Source organism: Amblyraja radiata, chromosome 37 (genome assembly GCF_010909765.2).
Source record: "Amblyraja radiata isolate CabotCenter1 chromosome 37, sAmbRad1.1.pri, whole genome shotgun sequence".
NCBI classification, from domain to species: Eukaryota; Metazoa; Chordata; class Chondrichthyes; order Rajiformes; family Rajidae; genus Amblyraja; species Amblyraja radiata.
Window position 1 is genome coordinate 10,205,963 of NC_045992.1, and position 17,966 is coordinate 10,223,928.

A 17,966-nucleotide genomic window follows, 5' to 3' on the forward strand; every position below is an offset into this window, starting at 1 on the left:
TGTTTGGTTAAAAAATTGTAAAATTGTCCCTAGTGTGTAGGGTAGTGTTAGTGTACGGGGTGATCGTTGATTGGCAGGGACTCGGTGAGCCTAAGGGCCTGTTTCTGAACTGCATCTCTCACGAGTAAAGTCTAAAGATCCTGACCTTGGGTGCAGTCCGTGTGAAATTTGCCCATTCTCCCTGTGACCGCGTGGGTCTTCTCCAGGTGCTCTAGTTTCCTCTCACATCCCATAGACAAGCTGTATCACTAAACTAAATTAAATGAAAGAGGAACAAGAGCATCAGGATTACTGGTCCTGAGCACGTCAGTAATCATTGCAGGCGGATGCAAGTTAAGAGAGAGTCGAGAGTGTTTTATTGTCGTATGTCCGAGAGAGAGCAATGACATTCTTACTTGCAGCAGCACACAGAATACAACAGAATATGTAAACATAGTGCTCCACAAACCCAGTGCAGAGGGCAGGTCTGGTGGAAGGAGGAACTGTCGGATGTGTGGTACATGATCAGGAAACATTATAGTTCTAAGACTTGGAAACTGCAGAGAAAAATTAATACAAAGCTTGAATGAACATAACATGTGGCCGATGGAATTCACTGTCAGTAAATGTTTACCAGCGTAACAAATTTTAACAGCAAGTCATGAACCATTTTCATTGCTAATCAAACTGTATATTAGATACAAAATGCTGGAGTCAAGCTAGTATGAAGTGAGCATGTTAAACACACTATTTATTACCTGATCTTACAAACACCAGCAGCCAGTAGGTCACTGACTCAAATCTTCTCGCACTCGTCCCCAATGGCTCAAACTCATCATGAACCTGACGGCCACGCTTGCTCTCATACAGTATGGTGTTGACCTTGGTGTAAGTGCCCACTGCCTTGCCCTGCTGGACAGTAGAGGTTAAAGTTTGACAACTCCCGTGAGTGAATTCCTGCAATGCATTTTTTAGGTGGACACAACTTGCAGTCGAGATGTGCCAGTTGTGGGGGGAGTGAATGTTTGGGGTGCTGGATAGGGTGCTGATCAAACAGGCTGCTTTGTCTACTCCTGGGATTTATGAGTTTAGCAGCTGAAGTTACCCAGCCAAGTGGTGAATATTCCATCAAATTTATGAGCTGTAGAAGCTGGAAAGGCTTTAGCATGTCAAGTGAGATCCTTGTCACAGGAACTCTAGCCTTTAACCTGTTCTGGTAACCAGAGAGTTGAGAGTCTATATGTCTGTCTCAGTCAGTTTCTGGCCAACATCTATGGCCAGGAGATAGATGATGGATCTCAATAATGGAAATGACATTGCAATGAAGAGGAGATGGTTGCACTCTCTCTGGTTGAGGATGATAATTGAAATACACTGGTGTTGGTGTAAATAATACTTACGGAATATTTATCAGCCTGGTTATTAATTAGTTCTTGGTGTATGCAGCCGAGAACACTTCATTGTCTGAACCTTGCACAACCATCAAAGGGTTTCAAAGGTCTTTTACTGTCATATGTACCAATTAAGGTACAGTGATATGTGAATTACTATGCAGTCATACGAAAAAAAAGCAACATGATAGACAAATACATAAAAGTCAACATAAACATCCACCACAGCAGATTCCCCACATTCCCCACTGTGATGGAAGTCCAATCTTCCTCCTCTTAATTCTCCCGTGGTCGGGGCAGTCGAACCATCCATTTGGACGATCGAAGCTCCTGCAGCCAGCGACTGAAGCCCCCGTGTCAGGGTGATCGAAACTCCTGCGTCGGGGTTACCAAAACTCACGTGTCTGGGCGGTCGAAACTCCCGCGGCTTGGAGTTCCCGACGTAGTCAGAGCCTTTACTCCAACACTAGAGGGCACCGCTATAAGGAGAGAGTGGCAAAGATTAATGGATTAATACAGGGGGAGTTTGTTACACAGAGAGTGGTGGGTGCCTGGAACGCATTGACTGGGATGGTGATGGAGGCAGATATGGTATTGGTTTTACTAGACACGTGGCAGTGCAGGGTATAGAGGGACATGGATCATGTACAGTCAGATGAGACCAGTTTAACTTGGCATCATGTTTGCTACAAACATGCTGGGCCAAAGGGCCAGCTCCTGTGCTGTACTGGTCTATGTTCTACTAGACTAATGTGTCAGCAATAACTGGATTTAATTTGTTTTACTTTAAGCAGGGTGGGTGTGTACTACACCTTTACTTGAACCCGACAGTGGGAGCAGCAGGAGATGGCAGGACTGGACCAGTTACCTGCTGCTTCCAGCTGCAAACCACTGGAATTATAATGCCCTCTATCACATGGATTACAGTGAACAGTTCTGGCCTCTGAATATTGTCTAACCAGGTTCACTGCATGTTAGGAGCATTTCCCCTGCTTTTCATTCTTGTTCTCGAGACACGTGGCTGACTGCATCATTACTGGAGATCAGACTTCATGGAGGCTCCTTCTCTTGTTTGTCGTTTAATTAACCACTGCCGTTTGCGATGTTATGGGGCAGGGTGGCAGAGTTTGGAGATGATCTGCTGGTAGTTGGATCACAACCTACCAGCTGCACCACACGCTGGCCTGCATGCCTATCACATCTGTGGACGCGCAGTGCTGGAGGCAACGTACCTGACTGGACTGAGCAACTGGGTTTTTAATAAGAATTCAATCGCACAGAATGTCTTGGCGTGTGTGGGAGAGACTGAACCGGGAGGCATATGTATCAAACAGTCACTAATAAACCTAATGGAGAATTCGGGAGAAGTGTGGCGTGTGCTTTGACTGAAAAGCACACTGATGCAGAGTGTGGTTGATGTGAATAGATGGAATCATTTTTTATTTATTTTAATTTTTTTAATTGATTTTATTAGGGACAGTGCATATTAATAAAACATTTGCATGTAATATGCAAGATTGTAGCCAGTGGCTAATTTCCATCTTTAGTCCCACACAAGATAAACACATCCCAAACAAGGTAAAAACAAAAGACAAAAACAAAAACAAAACAAACAATATGGTTTAGCCTGCAGTCATAACATAGAATAAATAACAAACACTCAACACAGTTTAAAGTCCCAAAGTCATTGTCTCTTCCCTCCTTGCTCTCCCTCTGCGCTGAGGCAATCCAAGCCTCCGATGTTAGGACCCCGCCGGGTGATGGTAAGTAAGTCCCGAGGCTGAATCCGAGCTCCGCAAACGGGCCGGTTCAAACTCCGCGGCCCGGGGCGGTCGAAGCTGCCGAAGCTGCCGTCCTCCAGTCCAGCGGACGCAACTGTAGTTGCGGGAGCTCCGGAAAACAGAACTCGAGCTCCCGATGATGTCGTCCACTGGCCCACTGGCCCGCGGCCGAGCCTCCGAGGCTCCAAAGTCGGATCGGAAGTTGTGCCGCACCGCAACCACAGCCCCGAAGTCGGCCAGGCTCGCGTTGGTAAGTCCTGGCTCTGCTCCACAGCCTCCACAGCCTCGAGGTCGGTCGCAGTTGGAGGCCGCCAGCTCCGCGATAGGCCTCAGCGCAGACGGACACGGAGACGGGAATACGGCAGGAAAAGTCACATCCCCCTGAAGGAAGAGCCAAAAAAACACACCACACCCCCACACACACACACACAGCCAAACAAGGCAAGGCAAGGCAAGGCAAGGCAAGGCAAGGCAAGGCAAGGCAACTTTATTTATATAGCACATTTCATACACGAGGCAGACTCAAAGTGCTTCACATAAAAACATGTCATACAATAAATGAAATAATAAAATGAAATAAAATAGAAGAACTAAAAGAAAAGAAAAGCAAAATTAAAAATGCATTATAAAAAGTGCAAAAGTTAAAAGTGCAATGTAGTTAAGATTTAGCTGAAAGCTAAAGTAAACATAAAAGTTTTCAGTCTTGTTTTAAAAGTGGTCAAAGTTGAGGCAAGTCTTAAATCTTCAGGAAGTTTATTCCAGCTATTTGTTGCATAGTAACTAAATCCTGCTTTCCCATGTTTTGTATTTACTCTGGGAATCACTAGCAGATTGGTTTCAGAAGATCTTAGCGGTCTAGAAGGCTTATATAGTGGAAACAAACCGAAACAAACCGCAAAAACAGGACAAAAGAAAACAAAAAACAGAAAAGACAAACGGACTGCAGGTGAGCCGCAGCTGCAAGGCAGCGCAGCCACTCCCACATTTAAGGGGAACTTGGACAAACAACATGAGGGAGAAAAGGATAGAAAATGGTGAAGGGGTAGGATGGGATATTCTATCTTGTTCATTCTTTCTGAATCCAGGACAAGACAAAGCAGCCTATTAGACCAGCACTCTATCTGATCATTATATCTGACTGCCCTCTCTCTGGTATGTACACTTGATATAACTTGACCAATACAATTGACCAATTTCTCTTTGGGTTAAATAAAGTTGTATCGTATTGTATTGTCTCTTATAATCCCTGTATTCTGCTGCCCATCTTCTCCTGGTTTAATTGCCCAGATCACACTGTGTATTAATTCCCATGTAACCAGAAGGTGCACCGCTTACAGTTATTGAAAACTTTTGAGATGACTAATGGGCAACTGATGCAATCTGCTTCAATCTCAAGGTTTTTTTTCCAATTGAATTGTTTCTTCTGCATTTAGTCCGACAGTTGATTCAGATCCTTCTCTGGGCAAATGATCTTGGCATTTTTTTTGCTGCACACATTGTCCCTGGGTTCTAATCCCGATTTAATGATGAAACTCCACAGGAAACACAGCGGAAAATGGAAATCAGTCCCGAACAGAAGCTTCAAGAGCCTGAACATGTTCTTCACAGCAGCCCCTCTCTGTTTCTGATGGCCTGCCAGATTTCAGACACCTTTGGACGGGAAGGAAGACCTACTTTGCTTTGTGTGAAGTATCTCTCAAATCTTTTATACTGCAGCAGAACGCTGCAGGAGGTTTTATACCGAGCCGTGATCCGTAATTTTATTTGCGGATTTATCAAAGATCTTTTGAGCCTTATAATAAATCCAAGCAGAGTAAACCAATGGCAAGCAAATAACCTCCTGTACGGTTGAAGGAGTAAGCACAGCAGTAACTTTGCCACTCAAATGCATAGACTACAGTAAAACCCTGACAATCCTGTCTCGATTGCTCGGAAATCCTATCTTTCAACACCTGCTTCAACAGATAAAGTCCCTCTGACTTTAGACTTTAGAGATACCACACGGTAACAGTCCCTTCGGCTCACTGAGTCCACTCTGACCATCGATCACCTTGTACACTTGCATTATCCTACACACGAGGGACAATTTACAATTTACCGAAGCCAATTACCCAACAAACCTGTACATCAGTGGAGTGTGGGAGGAAACCGCAGCAAGCACCCGGAGAGAACCCATGCGGTCACAGGGAGAACATACAAACTCCATACAGACAGCACGATCAAACCTGGGTCTCTGGCGCTGTAAGGCAGCAACTCTACACTGTGCCACCCCTCTTGTCAGCAGGACGTGTAAGGGTCTTGGTTCCCGCTACTTCATTCAAGCCACTAGAGTCCAATTCTCCGTGCTCCCATTCCACCCACTCGGACCCAATTCCCCAACCCAGTTCTCCCAATGCTCCCAGTTCCCGTTCTCCCAACGACCTCGTCGGAGCCCTGGTTCCTGAGCTCCTAATCGACTACCAGAGTCCTGTTTCCCAGATTATCTTTAATGGGTACATTTATTATGGTATTGTATAACATTTAGCAAAACTGCAGTCACAACGTGTTGGGTCATCAACATGATCTGGAAAATCTGCTGATCCACTGTCACCGTCCTACATGTGCTAGATTGTCAATTATTTTGTTTTAACCCAGAACTTGTTTTAACACTGAACTCAATAGAATTTAGAAGATTGAGGGGGGATCTTATAGAAACTTACAAAATTCTTAAGGGGTTGGACAGGCTAGGTGCAGGAAGATTGTTCCCGATGTTGGGGAAGTCCAGAACAAGGGGTCACAGTTTAAGGATAAGGGGGAAGTCTTTTAGGACTGAGATGAGAAAAACATTTTTCACACAGAGAGCGGTGAATCTCTGGAATTCTCTGCCACAGAAGGTAGTTGAGGCCAGTTCATTGGCTAAATTTAAGAGGGAGTTAGATGTGGCCCTTGTGGTTAAAGGGATCAGGGGGTATGGAGAGAAGGCAGGTACAGGATACTGAGTTGGATGATCAGCCATGATCATATTGAATGGTGGTGCAGGCTCGAAGGGCCGAATGGCCTACTCCTGCACCTATTTTCTATGTTTCTAAATATTATTATTTTGTTTGTTTATATGGTACCTTTTTATCTACAAAAAAGTATCGCCCTCCAGCACTTGCTGCTGTCCTTTGAGCACAGAATTTCATGGACTAGATGCACAAAGCTACAGCACAATAGAAGAAACACAGAGAAACCAATGGCTGTTTAATAGATTTTTAAAATAGGCTGTGAAATGGGCTAATCAAATGTCTTGACTTTAGTGGGCTTTACCATTCTTTCCCTGAACTCCTGTGGTCCGACAGTCACCAAGATTAGTGTAAACGGGCGAAAAGGTTGCCAGTGAGGCGGTGGGCTGAAGGGGCTGATTCACTCAATCAAGTCACGGAATTATAACAGCAAACAGGAATGTTTCCAAAGAGCTACGGAACAAGTTAAATATCAAACCTCTGTGGATGCAGGGTCATTGAATATATTTGTACATTATTTTTATATCATAGGAGGCTGTTCAGCCCATCAATAATGTACTAGCTCACGAGGAACAATCCGTTCCCCCTCTCTATTTCCCTGCAACTTATTTTCTTTCACACATGCCTATTGAATCCCCTTTGATTCTTTTGACCGGAAACCCACACTAAGGGGTAATTTGCAGTGACAGTTAACTTACCAAGACATATTTTGGGATGTGAAAGGAAACTGGAGCATACAATGGAAACCAATGTGAACACAGTGAGAAATGCAAACTCCACAGAGACAACACATGGTCACAGTCAAAGCTGGGTCCCTGAAACTCTAACACAGCAGCACTAACTGCTGGATCACCATGCCACTCATCCTAGGCTGAGATGGAAGGGTTTTTGTACCGTTGAGACATCACCGTTTACAAGGCTATGCAAGCAAACTGAGCTAAGACCTTCTTGAATGGCCATAGGGTATACTCTTGTTCCGACTTCTTATTTCCACTGAGTTACTCCAGCATTTTGTGCTTGTGCCTGTTTCTCAGGGCCAATTCATGGACACAGCTAACAAACAGGATAAAGATCAGACAATCAAATGGATGGTGAGGGTGAGGGAAGAGGACAAAGAAAACAAAATCCAGGTGTGCAGAGCGACGTGAAATGTAACTTTAAATTGTAGATCAGTGATTGCATGTTCCATTGAACTGCAACAAGATAAAAGTGAATCTGACAGATAGCAAAGTTTAAACGTAATTTATGTTCCTTGCAGCCAGGTAGTCCTGAGACTTGGGAAACAGCACGGAAGATGTTGCAGTGTAGAGATAAGGGTGATAATGCAGATTTTGCCTCCCAAGGGCATGTACGTGAGAGTGGAGAGCACACAGACGCCATGGAGTAAACTGATAGGGACAGATTGACAGAGACAGATTAGCTGCAAGGCAGGCTTCGACCTCAAAGGGATGGGCTCTCTGTAGTGAAGATAAGGCAGTCAGGAGGGTGAATCAGTTTGTGGCTTGAGCGTTTGGCTGACTATACAACGATAGGTGGGTAAGCAAGTTGCGAAGAAGACAAAACTGAGCTTACGAAGAGAATCAGATATCAGTTTAGTTTATTCAGTTTAGTTTAGTTTGGAGATACAGTGCGGAAACAGGCCCTTCAGCCCATCGAGTCCGCACCGACCAACGATCCCCGCGCATTAACACTATCCTACACAATATACCAAAGCCAATTAACGTACAAACCTGTATGTCTTTTGACCGTGGGAGGAAATCGAAGTTCTCGGAGAAAACCCACGCGGGCATGTGGAGAACGTACAAACTCCGTATGAACAAGCATCTGAAGCCAGAATCAAACCCGAATCTCTGGCACTGTAGGTACTGTAAGGCAGTAACTCTACCGCTGCGCCACCGTGGATTTTCGTTTAGTGTCACATGTACCGGGGTACAGCGATAAGCGTTTGTTGCATGCTAACCAGTTAGCGGAAAGATAATACATGATTAAGGCAAGATTTAGTCAAGACAAGTTGAGTATATTGTCATGTGCATGAACACTGTAAGGTTTTCCTTCAATGAAAAATCTTGCTTGCAGCAGCACCACACTCACCTTGACTCAGACTATATAAATACTGTAAATTATAATGACAATGAGAGGTGATCAAAATTATGGGTGTAAAATTATTATTTAATTATGCGTTCCACATGCATATTTTTGGCGATTTTCTGAATTTTGAAATACCTGAATATTGGTTCCAGTGATCTAAGGTCTGAGGTGCTGCCTCGACTGAGTTTTGAAGAATATTTGAAATGTTCATCACTCTTGTGGAAAAGGTACCAATAAACGTGGATATCATTATTATTCAGCAAGCAAAGGCAACTGAGGGAACGTTCGATAGCTTTCATTTCCTGTCAACAATGTGAGGTCATCATAAGTCTGCTGCTTGTTTAAAATGAAGGCACATTCATCTCCAATTTTCCATTATTAATATCACTCAGACATTAGGCTCCCAAAAAACCCCCACAAAGGCAGACTGAGGAGACAACGGCAGAGTCAGAGACTGAACAAGGCAAACTAGCCAAGCCTACTAATGGGCAAAGTCACCGTAAAATGGTGATAGATTCGACTCTGATGCAGAGGAGTAGGGGCTCTAGTTAGCTAGGAATACTGAGGAGGTAAAGGGACAATTGGAATAATACAGCACAGAGACAGGCCCTTCAGCCCTACTCATCCATGCTGTCCACTCATCTAAGCTGCTCCCATTTGCCTGCATTTGGTCCATATCCCTCCAAACCTCTCCTATCCATCTACCTGCCCAAGTGTGGATGTTGGTATAGGACCTGCCAAAGTACCTCCTCTGGCAGCTAATCCCATATACCCATGTAAAAGCAATCTTGAAGAAAAAGCCAGTATGGATCCAGGCGATTGGAAAAGATGCATAGAACAGTGGATGGTGTTGAAGCAGATAATAAAACTGCAAGAAGTAATAGGGACTGACACAGAATATCAAATCAACAAACTATAAAAAAAACATATACACACACTCATAAAAATTGACTGCTGGCAAGGAGGCCAAACCAATTCATAGTGTCCATGTTAGCAGAAAATACACCATTCATTTTATTTCTCAGGTTTCTATCCAAAGACTTTTAGGTTTGAGGCTTTTTAGGTTTTTATCAACAAAGTATTTCTAAAATATAGCGAGAGTTATTGTCTCTTGGCTTATAAATTCTGAATCCCCACAAAGTGAAGAAATTCTAATCACCTCCCCTTTAATCCTTCTCCCAATCATTTTATGTTGATGTCTCCTAACTTTGCCCTCTCTGGCAAGGGGAATAGGTCATTCCTGTTCACTTATTCTCCCCCTCTCCTAATATTATGTGCCTCGGTCAACCCTCCCTAATTCTTCTCTGTTCTGGTAAAATCAATGGTTAATAATTGGAAAGAAATTGATACTAAAATTTTGGAAAAATACAACCATACCAACTGTTAAAATGTGGATTAGGAATATGATGGACATAGCACGCCTTGAAGAAATGAGACTCCGACTAATAGATAAATATGACCAATTCTTAAGGAGTTGGTCTCCTTTCATCGACTTTTTGGAATCATGTGATGCAGCGGTACCATAAGGATTGCTGATTTCAGTTCATGACGTGGATAGATCTACATCTCCGAATACAGATTTGAAAAATTCTCTTTTAAGGGGCCTTCTCTTCTATTTCTACTTTCCACTTTTTCTTTTTTTTCTTTTTTTTCCTTTTTTCTTTTTTATATACACACTTCACGTTTTTCTACTCTCTACCATCTATTTTTCCACTTTTTCCCCTTTCTATTGTTTTCTTTTTCTTGTCTTGCTTACTTCCTTCTCATAACATAAAACTAGAGGTTATACATAGAATGGATTACAGTATGACATAGTTGGCACCTAAAATTAGGTTCCACTGTACTGTTTTGTACTGTATTAACTTCTAATAAAATAAACAAATAAAAAAAAATAAAATCAAAAAAAAATCAAAAAAAAAATCAATGGAGCAAAACTATCTCTTCTATATGGGGGGGTCTAGAACTAGCAGATACAGCCTAAACATTAAGGGATGATTACAGGAACGAAAAGAGGAAGGCCTTCTACATGCACAGTGGCACAGTCGTAGAGTTGCTGCCTTACAGCACCAGAGACCAGGGTTCGATCCTGACTACATGTGCTGTCTATACAGTGTTTGTGCATTCTCCCCGTTTCCTCCCACACTCCAAAGACGTGCAGGTTTGTAGATTAATAAGCTTGGTTTAAAAATGCAAATTGTCCCTAGTGTGTGTAGGATAGTGTTAATGTGTGGGGATCGCTGGTCGGCGTGGGACTCGGTGGGCCGAAGGGCCTGTTTCCACGCTGTACTCTAAAACTAAAACTAAAAACTAAATACAGAAATTTGGAAACTTGTTCTAAAAACGGCTTTTGATACTGAATCACCTTTACATTTCAGATTTGAGATTCGGACATTTCTGTTAAATCAAAGATATGAAGGAGGGGAGTGTGCGCATGGATTTTGATCACAGATCATCATCACCCTGTGTCCTGCTTGGCAAATTAACTGACCGATAACTCGTTTCTGTCTCTTGTCCTCATTAGATCTAGACTCTAAATACTCATCAGCTTTCTTGTCATGTTCCACTGTTCGTTTGTTGTTGGTTATGATGTTATGTACCGATCCTGGAGCGTAGGATATGTGAAATTCTGAATGATCACTTGGGCTGCAGTCTAGTTTAGCTTAATTTAGAGATATTGCACGTAAACAGGCTCTTTGGCCCACCGGGTCTGCAACGACCAGCGATCCACGCACGTTAACATTGTCCAACACTAGGGGACAATTTATTCCAAGCTAATTAACCTACAAATGTGTACGACTTTGATGTGGGAGGAAACACCAGGTGGCGCAAGAAGTGGCTGCCTCGCCAACAATCTGTCTGTCCTTTCATTCTTTGTGTCTGTTTTGTATGTATTAATTTTTGTTTGTGTTCTTTAGTGTACGTGGGGGGGGGGGGGGGGGGGGGGGGGGGGGGGGGGGTTTTTGGGGGAAAGTTATTCTAATCTCTTACCTGGATGTGGTTACCTGGATGTAGATGCCATTTTTTCCGTATCATATCTCCGTCCGCACTGCGGCCTAACATCGTGGCGTTGGCGGCCTTTGCTGGAGATCGGCAGGGAGCTCCATCGCGGGCGCCTGTGGACTTACCATCACGGAGTTCGCGATCCCTGTCGGGGGTCGACTTTCGGTGTCCAACCGTGGGTGCCAGCGGACTTTAACATCGCGGAGCCCGCGGTCTCTGGTTGGAGCCCGCGGTCTCTGGTTAGAGACTGACATCGGGGACTCCAAGCCGCAGGAGTTTCGACCGCCCCGACGTGGGAGTTTTGATCGCCCCAACACGGGGGCTTTGACTGCCGGCTGCGGGGTCTTCGATGCCCCTGACTGCGGATGGTTTGACTGCCCTGACCGTGGGAAAATAAAGAGATTGGGCCTTATTGCCTTCCATCACAGTGAGGAACGTGGGGAATCCGCTGTGGTGGTTGCTTATGTTAACTTTTATGTAGTTGTGTGTCTTGTTGCTTTTTTTAAAGTATGGCTATATGGTAATTCGAATTTAACTGCACATTAATTGGTACATGTGACAATAAACTGACCTTGAAACCTTGAACCAAAATTCTCGGAGAAAACCCACGGGGGTCACTGGGAGAACGTACAAACTCCATAGAGACAAGCGCCCGTAGCCAGGATCGAACCTGGGTCTCTGGCGCTGTAAGGCCACAACTCTATCACTGCGCCATCGTGCCGTACTTTAGAGTTAAGGGGAAATGGTTAGAATAAGTCTTGACCCAACTCCAAAATAAGAAATTAATTTTTATTTGCAGCAGTCAAGGTGAAGCCCACTTCAGGAATTATTTACTTTTCGCTTCGAGCTCTTGGTTGGTGCAGTGCTCCTACATAATAAACCCAATGCTCAAGACAAAAGCTACTCTCAGCAGTTTCTGTGAACAATGTTCTTCAGGTATCTCAAAGAGCACCTAGAGAGAGGTGAAGCCAGCAGGGTAACTCAGATTCATCTCTGTATTGATCCATTGCGAACAATCGGAGATGTGTAATGAACTTGACAGCTGCCTGTAAACCCATTGACATCCAAAGGGAAAAAACAAGATTGACTTGTGCTCTTCCCGATGGAAGCTGGATGAATTGCATGGAGACATCTTTCCATGCTCTGTATGCTGTATAAACCCGTATTTATTCTTGATTGAATAGTTACAGCAACAGGCACCTGCTACTAGTCTCATACAACCCCAATATTAACTGGTCTGGAAATATGGGTTAAACGTCAGGGAGAGAAAAACTCCTTGGTTCAGTTTCTATTATAAAAGGTGGATAAATTGGTGCCTAAAAAGATTTGTAAGCTCACCAAGATCTCACAGATGAGGCAAGACACGGGCAAGGTATTGATGAGACAAGGGTGGCACAGTGGTAGTGCTCACAGTACCAGAGACCCGGGTTCGATCCGACTACGGGTGCTGTCTGTACAGAGTTTTTGCATTCTCCCAGTGACTGGATGGGTTTTTGCTGAGATCTTCGGTTTCCTCCCACACTCCTAAGGCGTACAGGTTTGTAGGTTACTTGGCTTGGTATAAATGTAAATTGTCCCTAGTGTGTGTAGGGTAGTGTTAATGTGCGGGGATCGCTGGTCGGTGCCGACCCAGTGGGCTGAAGGGCCTGTTTCCATGCAGTATATCTAAACTGAACTAAACATATTGGTTAAAGCCCAGGGTAAGTAATCAATAATTGTGATCATGCGTTGCTGGAGTGCAGCACTGTAGGTTTTGTCCACTGCTGGATGTAAAGGATTATTAAGCTTACAGTAACTGATTGTCCATATTCCTGAGGGAGAATCGTTCATTATCCCCCCAACTGTGATAGATCTGATTACTGGATAGTGTAATATTGCAGGAATCAGAGAATCAGATGAAATGTTGTAGACTGGGAATGAAACAGGAACATTTCATCATTTTGTGTATTTGTCTTTTGCCTATCTGTATGTGTTCATGTGTTTTTGTGTGTGTGTGAGAGAGAGGGTGAGAGAAAGATAGATAGATATGGGGAGCTGGTAACTTTATTTAATGAACCAGTTTACCTGCAGATCGTTTTTTTACACGTTTATCTTATAAAGCACATGTGATACATTATGAACGTGAGCATTTGTCCATTGACTGTAACATCTTGTCTTGCATGGCTCTTGCCTAATATGATCAGTGTCTTCAGGGGGAGAGAGTCTGAACAGGAGTCCCACAGGTGGCATTACAGAAATGGCCTGATTCTCCATTAAGCATCGACCATGACATTTGGCAATTCCTCGGTGCATTATTTCCACAATAGATATAGAGATTGAACTTTCAGAGACCTAGTTGTAATTTACCACGAAGTAGGAACCACAATCACTGCGGGGTTAGTAAATATACTTTAGAAAAGTACAATATTGATAGGGTACCCGATGATATAATAACACAGTTAGCTTGATGCATCATCCATCATTCTTAGCAATTTATCAGCTTGAATTACATAAATCTAAATGTCTGTAAATAAAACAAGCCCTTTTTGTTGCAGTGAGATCCATTACGCCTACTTTCCCAAATGTTTTATTAATGTAGGAATAAAGATTTGGAGTGCAATTAAGTAATTTGAAATACATGTGCACAGCATTTGGGTGATGTTTGTAAGTACTCCAGAGTGGTAATGCATAAATGTTAGGCTTGCATCAGGTTAGTTTAGTTCAGGGATACAGCACGGAAACAGGTCCTTTGCCTCACCGAGTCCAAGCTGATAATCACCGTTCATACTAGTTTTCTGTTTCTCCACATTCTCATCCACTCCCTCCACATTTGGGGTGCGGGAGGAAACTGAAACACCCGGAGGAAACCCACACAGTCACACAGGGAACGTGCAAACTCCACATAGACAGCACATGTTGAAAATTCAGCGGCGACCAGAAAGACGCTACCACTCTTTGGAGACCTCTCACGACCATAGGAGACCTCTCATGACCATACGGGCGACCCCTGGCGACATGTCGTGGGTGATCTCTCACGACCATACGAGGTCTCCTTTGGTCGTGAGAGGTCTCCAAAGAGTCGTAGCGTCTTTCTGGTCGCCGCTGAATTTTCAACGTTGAGAATTTTGTTGACCTATCACGGGTGCCGGCAGTCGCCTGTAAAGGTCGCGTAAGTGGGACAGGCCCTTAAGAGCAATGATACAAGTTTACATTAAAAAAAAAAAATTTACATATTATAAAATTAAGAAGGACAGAACAGGGCAGATGATGTTTCATAGAAATCACATCTGCCTGTGGCTGTAGGAACTTTGGGTCCGAGCTGCTGAGCTGGAGCCTGAGATGCAGACACTCTGATGCCTTAAGGACAGGGAAATTTAACTAGACTCTTTTTTTACGAGTCAGGCACAGATTGGTAGTTCAGTGGTGGAGTGGGAATTTGAACCACAGATTGGAAATGAATGAAGTGGTGGGGAGGCACTATAATTAAGGAGTTATATAGTGCTCTCTGCAACTTTTCATTAAGTACTGCATAATTAGTCAGTCAAGAGTGACAGGAGAATGTGATTACAGGCGAGGCAGCTTTGTTGGTCCTGAAGATAGCGTTGGAGAAGCCTTACCGCATTCAGTGACAAAGGCAACAATGTGACTAAACAGAGGTTGAGGTGCCGTTTCTCAGGTTTACCCTGTTGGAACAGGGCAGGAGATTACAGACAGACCGAGAGGGAGTGGGATAGAGAGTTAAAGAAACATCTCTATGCACCAAACATCAACTGTTTTCATCTCAACCCTGTCCATGTCTGCAGCTCTCGGTTTTTCCTATTCTTTCCACGTGAGTTGTGTTCAGACCTCGCCCATTTAATGGTGCCCGAACTGTTGATGGAAGCATAGATCTTAATTTAGTTTCGAGATATAGTGTGGAAACTGGCCATTTGGCCCGCCGAGTCCATGCCAACCAGCGACCCCCGCAGGCTAACAATATCCTACACACACTAGGGACAATTTACAATTTTACAATACTCAATGAGTGTTGTATAGCTGGAGAGGTGATATTAAGGGAGCATTGTACTTTTGAAGAGGCCACAATGAGCGAGTGTTAGTAATGAGGGAGAACCACACTGCTGGAGAAGCAGTAAAAACAAAACATAGAATGCTGGAAGAATTCAGCTGATCAAGCTGCATATTGGGGGCACAAAATGTATGTCGAAGTTTCAGGTTGAGACCCTGCATCACTTCCTTATCCAGGGTCTGGATGCAGGGTCTAGAATGATCGACACACAGTTTTCTGCCTCCACAGATGCTGCTTGACCTATTGTGTTCTTCCAGTAAAAAAAGAGGGCGCCTTCCTGTGGTGACATTTGGCAAATATCATGTATTGTTGCTCTAGATTCCAGCATCTGCAGTCCCTTCTCTCATCATGGTGACTAGGGAGCGTTGCACCACTGGACTAGTAATGAGGGCATACTACTGCAGTGCTGGAGGGTCAGCAATGAGGGAGTACTACATTTCTCTCTAGTGCAGTTATGGGGCACCAGCCTGCTGGAAAGGCAGTAGTGTGGGAAGACCATATTACAGGAGATGCAGTAATGAAGGAGTGTTGCACTGATGGAGAAGCAGTAATGTGGGAGCATTACAACATTGGGGTATGGTAATGAGAAAGAGTGCTACAGTGCAGGAGCGGCAGTAATGAGACAGTGTTAAGGGCCTGTCCCAATTGGGCGTCATTTGCGGGTAATTTACGCGACATCATTTACGCGTCACGACGCACGACGTACGTGTCGTGCCGCGCATGTGATGCACGCATGGTGCGCATTACGCGCGCATGGTACGTGGTGACGTAGGCAGTGACGCGCGGTCGCGAGCGGCGCCCCACGATTTTGAGATGTACAAAATCTTTGCGCGCCATCTGCGTGACGTGCAAATGACGCCCAAGTGAGACAGGCCCTTTACGCTGCCAGAGGAGTAGTAATGAGGATTCATTGGGTTGTTGGAGATGGCATTCTTCAAATGTTCTGTTAAACTGAAGAGCAATCTGCCTCTGCAGATCAAATTCAACGTTTCCACAACAGGATCCAATACTTCTTATGTCAATTGATTATATAGAGCTACCACAGCATTTTATTGAACTCAGGATGTCCCAAAACAATTCAGTATCAAAACGAAACACCTTTGAGATGTTTTCAAAATCATTTCATAGGATTTCTGCATTGCAAGATCCCTCTAACAGCAATTTGATCATAGTCAAATACTCACTCTTGTGGGTGGAGGGGTAGATTTTGACCAGTGATTTGGGAAGATCTTGTCTGCTCTTCTCCAAGAATGCAGTATGATGTATTACAACCTCTTCAAGGCACAGGTGGATCTCAGGTTAAAACCTCATCAAGTGGCACCTCCATATACATTTATCCTACTTTCAGCAGCTGTGTAGTCTTGCGCTTTCCCCTGTAAGGAAGTAATAATTTAAATGGAGACCAACTGGCAACCGGGTGATTTAATTTAATTTAATTCACGCTGAGGTATTTTACAAGTTGTCTCTTTATTTCACACTGTTACTAACACTCCAGTTTAAATTGCTGTGAATATTCCTCTCGTTCCTCGTGATTTTGGTTTGATTTGTGATGGGCCCTGTGCGCCAGATGTTCCATACACTTGCGTGTTGCCAGAGATTACGGGTACCACTAGTTACACAGTCAATGGTCAATGGTTTCTCTATTGTCAAGTTTGCCTGGTACAGTGAAATACATTTTTTTTGCGTACAGATCAGCAAGATTATAACGTACATAAGTACAATCGTCCCAGTCAGTACGGAATGCACAGAACAACCCACCGTGTCCATAAGAAAGAGGCGCCATTTCGGCACCCATTTACAGTCCCAGCTGCAGCTGGGCACAAAGACCTGTTGCAGCCACCGCCTCCATTATGGCTGTCCCACAAACCATGGTCTTTCTCAAAGCCTGGCCCTCTTCTGCCTTTGTTCCCTGGGGAGGGGATGTGATGGGGGAGGAGGGGTGCCTCTGATGATGAAACACGCTCTCAACGCCACATAGCTGCATTGGAAAGGCCAACCTGTATGCTTAGTAATACATAAATTACTTTAATGCTTTTATAAAAATTACACTTAGCAAAGTCTGTGTGGCAAACATGATGCCAAGACCATCTCTTATCTACCTGTACATAACCCGTATCTCTCCATTTCCTGCATATCGAGAAATGGTCTCCCTGCAACCTCTGACATTCCAGAGAAATAATCCAAGTCTGTCCAACGTCTCACTGTAGTTAATAGCTCCTAATCCAGGCATCATTCTGATAAATCTCCTCTGCACCTTTTCTAAAGCCGCCACATCCATCTTGTAACCAGCATTGCATGCTGAATTGCCTTTCCATAATTCCAGCTTCATTGTTGATCTACAATGCTCTGTGGGTGTAGTGAAGAAGATTCAACAATAACTTCAAAAGAACCAAATACTTGTAAAGGGACGGCTATTAGCCAACGGTGGAAATCAGGGGGATTAAAATTAATTGGATATGTCTTTTCGGGCACAATAGAGCAATTTGTCTCTTTTAATCCTGGAGGGTTCCATATAATTACAAGGATTAATACATTAATAAAGATCATAAGATTATCAATGATTGGAGCAGAATTAGGCTATTTGGCCCATAAAGTCTACTCCGCTATTCAACCATGGCTGATCCATCTCTCCCTCCTAACCCCATTCTCCTGCCTTCTCCCCATAACCTCTGACACCCGAAGGCAATTTATGTAATTA